This window comes from Micromys minutus, assembly GCF_963924665.1.
Source record: "Micromys minutus genome assembly, chromosome: 9".
Lineage (NCBI taxonomy): Eukaryota > Metazoa > Chordata > Mammalia > Rodentia > Muridae > Micromys > Micromys minutus.
In genome coordinates, this window is record NC_137978.1 from 35,579,362 (window position 1) to 35,585,635 (window position 6,274).

Genomic DNA, 6,274 nt, shown 5'->3' on the forward strand with positions numbered 1-6,274 from the left:
CAAACAGCCTTGAAGGAGAAGAATAAAGAGTGAGGACCTCTATTTCCCAATTTCAAAACCTACTACAAAGATTTAGAACTCAGGAAGTTAAAGTACTGGTTATAAAGATTAATGTGTTAATTGGGAGACTAGAAGAACAGTTCAGATACACGCTAATCTGTTTCTGTCTTGGATATCCAGATCATTGAATAAGGAAAAGGTGGTGTTTTCAAACATGGTCTTGAGACAAACAGCTATCGACAAGAGAATGAAACAGACAGTGGGATTCCACACCATTATCAAGGCAAATGTTTTTCTACCACCTCACTACAACGTATTTTTTGCCAGGGTCTCTGACTTGTTTCTACATTATATGTGTTCTGTCATTGTAGAGTGAAGAGTTGATAACGTGTTTTGTTGCTATACTGGCTGGTTTGTGTATCAGCCTGACACAAGCTGGAGTTATCTCAGAGAAAGGAGCCTCCCTTGAGGAAATGCCTCCATGAGATCCAGCTGTAAGGCATTTTCTCAACTAGTGAGATCGGTAGGGCCCATCGTGGGTGGTACCATCCCTGGCTTATTGGTCCTGGATTCTATAAAAAAGCAAACTGTGTAAGCCAGGGGAAGCAAGCCAGTAAGTCACATTCCTCCATGGCCTCTGCATCAGCTCCTGCTTCCTGACCTGCTTGAGTTCCAGTCCTGACCTTCTCTGGTGATGAACAGCAATGTGGAAGTGTAAGCTGAATAAACCCTTTCCTCCCCAATTTGCTTCTTAGTCATGATGTTTGTTCAGGAATCAAAACCCTCACTAAGACGTTTGTAGTGCTTTGTTTTAAAAGAATAGAATGTGACTTACACAGCTTGAAATCTATTCCAACAATTCCAGTAGAATTTAAAGTTGTATCCAAAGGCTTTGTGTATCCTTTTTTTTCTGTTTGTATTTTTGAGAAAAGGGTCCTACCATGTAGCCCAAACCATCCTCTTCAGGATACTCCCACCTCAGGCCCCCAAGTTTGGCATCATGGGCACACACCCTTAGCCTTTTTAGTCACTTCTTTGCCATGTCTCCTGTATTCTTTCTTATACCTATGTTCATGTGTTCTAAAATCATATGTTTTTAACTTATGAACATCAGTGAATATTCATTTTTATGTCTTGCAATTCAAAATTATAAGTAATTCTTTATGGGAATAAATTATTAATGTTTATTTGAAATATTCAACAAATATCAACAAAAAAGAAATAAATAAAATTTGCCAATATCAATAATGAAAAGTGGAGGGACTGGAGAGACGTCTCAGTGGTTAAGAGCACTGACTGCTCTTCCAGAGGTCCTGAGTTTAATTCCCAGCACCCACATGGTAGCTCACAACCATCTGTAATGTGGTGCCCTCTTCTGGCATGTCTGAAGACAGCTACAGTGTACTTAAATATAATAAATAAATCTTTTTAAAAGAAAGAAAGAAAGAAAGAAAGAAAGAAAAGTAGAACAATACCACAATCTTACAGTCATTTAAAAGATGAATACAGGGTGGAAGTGAGAGCAAGACCAGGGCTTTGACCATAAAGCCCAAGGTGGCAGTGTTGGCGACGGTGTTTGGGGACTGAGCAGCTCCGAGGAACCTGTTGGAGCTGGAGTCGGACCTCTCTGTCACGGCCTGCATTGTGTCTCCTCCTCCGTTGACCCTGTGCTTCAAGGATGACCTCTAGGAAGAAAGTGTTGCTGAAGGTCATCATCCTGGGAGACTCTGGTGTTGGAAAGACATCTCTCATGAACCAGTATGTGAATAAGAAGTTCAGTAACCAGTACAAAGCCACAATAGGAGCAGAGTTTCTGACCAAGGAGGTGATGGTGGATGACAGACTTGTTACCATGCAGATCTGGGACACAGCTGGTCAAGAACGGTTCCAGTCTCTTGGTGTGGCCTTCTATAGAGGTGCAGATTGCTGTGCTCTAGTGTTTGATGTGACTGCCCCCAACACATTCAAAACCCTCGACAGCTGGAGAAATGAGTTTCTCATCCAGGCCAGCCCCGGGATCCTGAGAACTTCCCTTTTGTGTTGGGAAACAAGATTGACCTGGAAAACAGACAAGTGTCCACAAAGAGGGCACAGGCATGGTGCTACAGCAAAAACAACATTCCTTACTTTGAGACCAGTGCCAAGGAGGCCATCAATGTGGAGCAAGCCTTCCAGACAATTGCTCAGAATGCTCTTACACAGGAAACAGAAGTGGAGCTGTACAGTGAATTCCCTGAACCCATCAAACTGGACAAGAATGATCGGGCCAAGGCCTCCATAGAGAGCTGCAGTTGTTGAAGGGGCAGTGAGCACAGAGCAGAGTCATTCACAGACCAAGAACACACACGTAGGCCTTTGATATGCGTCCCTCCTCCTCTAAACAGACCAGGACGTGAGCTCTCACATCCAGCTGCCAAAAGAAACTCCACCAGTTAATCCAACACACACACACACACACACACAGAGAGAGAGAGAGAGAGAGAGAGAGAGAGAGAGAGAGAGCAAGCAAACTCCAGCCTGTGCCTGTCAGGGTTCCTGAGGCAGTTGCTCACTGTGAGCCCTGTGTGTGGCATATGGTGGAGACCCTGGGTGCTCTGGGGTGCAGTGGGCATGGAAAGCTTACTCTTTTTGTCCACTGGAGAGTGAGAGAACTGTTCACAGTTCATCTATGTCTAATTACCTGATTTTTTTAATGGTCTTGTGGTCTTTTACCCCTACCCTCCTTGAAGGTCCTGTGGGAAGGCTGGTGCCCAGGCCCCGTTCTGAGCAGGCTGTTTTGTATGTATCTTACTTTTAACTAATCAAATCCTTTTACAGTATCCATTTATTATGTAATGCTTCTTAGAAAAGAATCTTATAGTACATGTTAATATATGCAACCAATTAAAATGTATAAATTAGTGTAAGAAATTCCTGGGTTGTGTGTTTGGGTCCTCTAACGTAGGCATGCAAGGTGAAGGATTGAACCCTGTCTGGATTACAGAGTGTTAGAGACACTGTAAATTTGTAAGTTTAGATAGTGGCAGTATTCTGTACAGTAGACATGAATTATGTACGCCTTTTATCACAGACTTAAGAGCCAAAAAGCTTTTCATCTCTCCAGAGGGAAAACTGAACTAGACAGTTCCCTTCTGTGTCTAAATTTTCCAAAAGGTTGATTTGGATAATACAGTAGTGTATACAATGAATAAATTGCTGTTACTTCAGAAATTAAAATTCTCATTTTCTCCCTTTCTGTTTTTTCTTCTATTCAACACTTTCTGATGCCCTTAGTTAGATCACTGTCCTACTCAAAGAAAAAAGGAGAACCTCACCAGATCTGTCCCGATGACTCTACCTTTGTTCTAGAAGGCACTCCTTTCAGGGTTGTGGTACCTGTAGGTTAGCAGACCCTCCTCCTTTCCCACCCATCCAAGTGTGGTCCAACACTAACCCACAGTCTCTTGGGTTGAGCCCTGGCAGTTCTGTCTCTTCCCGAGGTCCTGCCCTGCATCATGGCTCGCTTCCTGGAGCACTTCCCCTCCAGAGGTCTACATTCTAGGGTATAGACTGAGTTCTTCTGTAAAGAGATGAATGTGGTGCCAATAAAATTTAACAAGAACAAAGAAAAAAACAAAAATTAAAAGATTAATACAATGCTACAAAAAGTTTTATGCAGTGTGGTGGCAGGGTATTTAATTTTTAATTACACCGTGAACTCTGGAATTATATTATTTACTGGAAAAACCTGGTTTTAGTTGTCATTATGGCTCAGCCCCAGTATACACCTTTAATCCAAGAGCTTTCTGCTTGAATATTGTAAACAGGATTAAACAAAGTCAACCATAAATCAAGAGGCAAAGCAAGCAACCACTTGACAGGAAGTTAACATGGGATTATTAAAAAAAAAAAAAAAAAAAAAAAACAGAGAGAGTAAGAAGGAGTCAGGAGGATGGATAGAGAAACACATGGAAAGTAGAAGGGAAGGGCATACAGTTTGAAATTATTTTTGAGACAGCTGAGAGAAGGACATGCCTGCTGGGACGTCAACTGAGGAGGAAGGTCAGCTGGTGCTTCCTCTGCCTCTCTGAGCCAGCAGGCTTTCACCCCAGCATCCGGCTCCTGAGTCTCCATTGGCAAAATTCAATAATTGAGTTTTTTTTTCTAAGTAATGTAGAGGCTGGAGAGACGGCTCCATAGTTAAGAGCACTGGCTGTTCTTCCAAAGAACCCAAATTCTATTCCCAGCCCAAACATAGCAGCTCATAACTGTCTATAACTCCAGTTGCAGCAGATCCTACACCCTCAATCAGAAATACATGCAGGCTAAAGACCAATGAACATAAAACAAAAACAACATTTTTTTCCAAAAAGCTTTATGCTGGTAAGTTGAGCAGTGTAAATAAAAGAGACAGGTGGTCTCACAAAACACAAATTACCAAAACTGACCCAAGGAGAAGAAAAGTTGGAAGAGACCATTGCAATACTCAAAATAAATCCATAAACTTCAGCTTTCCTAAAGAGAAAACTTATTAATAGTTTAATGAACTCTTCCAGTGTCTAAAGAAAAAACTGTTCATTAAACTACATTTTTATTAGATACTGTCTATATTTGCATTTGAAATGTTATCCCCTTTAAACTACATTTTCTAAAGAATTGGAAAAACTGAAAACAATTCATTCTATGTGACAAAATAAATTTGATATCATAGGATGATAAGAACATTACAAAAAATAAAACACACATAAAACTGTTCATAAACATTGTTAGAAAACTATAAAAATTAGAAAATTAAACATGGAGCTGGAGAGATTTCTCAGTGGTTAGAGCACTGAATGCTCTTCCAGAGGACCTGGATTCAATTCTCAGCAACCACATGACTCTCAACCATCTGCAACTCAATTCACAGGGCATCTGATGCTCTCTTGATGTGATAATAATTGTTTCTCATTAAAGAAATATGATAGCAAATGTTGAAATGATTGATGGTAACTTTAATGATTTCCTACAATAAAAAGCCAACTCTATAACAGAATAACAGGGAACAGATAAAAATTTCACTATAGAGACTAAGTAACTACTCACAAAAAAAATAAAAGAAAAAAACAGTGCTCAACATCTAGGGATTGTGGGAAAAAACTCTTGGTTCTCTCTTCTCAAGTTTCACTTCCACAGACACACACGACTACCAGGAAGACTACAGCGAAATATACCACATATTGAGGAGGCAGCTGGAACCTCTAGGAGAGAGAACTTTAAATGCCATGGGCCATTCTGCTAACTCTAGATCAACGTCTCAAGAAGTCACTGAGGAAGTATGCTTGCCTACACCTCCAACAGGTGAAAACCCAAGACATAAAAGAAATAGGTGGTGAGCATCTTAGTGGGGAAAGCATTTGCTGTGTGTGCCTGATAACCTGAGATCAACCCTCCAAATGCACAGTTGAAAGACAGAACCAAATGCCAAATGTTGTCCTGTGTGCTCCCTGAATACGCAGCATCCATACTCATATAACATATACTGCACCCGTGTGTGCAAGCAAGTAAACACACACACATGCACACACACACATGCACACACACACACACACACACACACACACACACACACACAAATGCACAATGAATTAATAAATAAAATTATTTTTTTAATTTAAAATACATTTTTGTCCCAGATTGCATACTTTAGTAGAACTGGAAGCTGAATTGACATAGTCCAGCCTCCAGAGCCTGGCTCTCAGTCACCACCTTCTGCTCTGGCACACAGGCTCTGAAGTAGGAACACAAAGTTCACACTGTGCATCTGGTTCAGCCCGTTGAGATTGCTGAGGTTTCTCACCGTGGAGCCAGCCGTTGCAGAAGCAGAAGTAAGCACAAGACTGGACCAAACCTTCCTAAGTGAGAGGGGCGGAATGGTAGGTACGAAGCACATCTCATCATAAGATGTCCTCCATGAAGGAGAGAGGGTTGGCTGACTTTGTGACCAGCTAGGAAAGAAGAGCAGGAAAGGAGGGAAGGGACTATGGGGGATTAAGATGTACACAGGAAAGCAAACTGATGTAATGTCCTGGTTACCTCTGAGCACCAGCCTCACAGACACCTGGATCTTGCCGACAGCCTAAAGATGAGATGCCACCTCATACCTAGTGGGTCCACAGGACTGTGACTGCTGGCTCTTAACAGGAAAGAATCTGGTCAGGAAGCCCCATAGGCAGCTGAACCCAGAGAGTTGGGATTCCAGGAAGTTCCTTTTCCAGAAGAGCCCCAGGTTTCTGGGAGTTTGGGAACTGAGCCC

The 6,274-nt window shown here is 41.8% G+C and overlaps 1 pseudogene across 1 annotated transcript; it reads left to right on the plus strand.

The window, feature by feature from the left end:
- The first annotated feature begins 1,589 nt into the window (after positions 1 to 1,589).
- LOC308424024 (ras-related protein Rab-7a-like) lies at positions 1,590 to 2,298 on the plus strand (annotated as a pseudogene). Its single transcript has one exon. The product of its transcript is annotated as a ras-related protein Rab-7a-like (transcript).
- Positions 2,299 to 6,274: the final 3,976 nt, after the last annotated feature.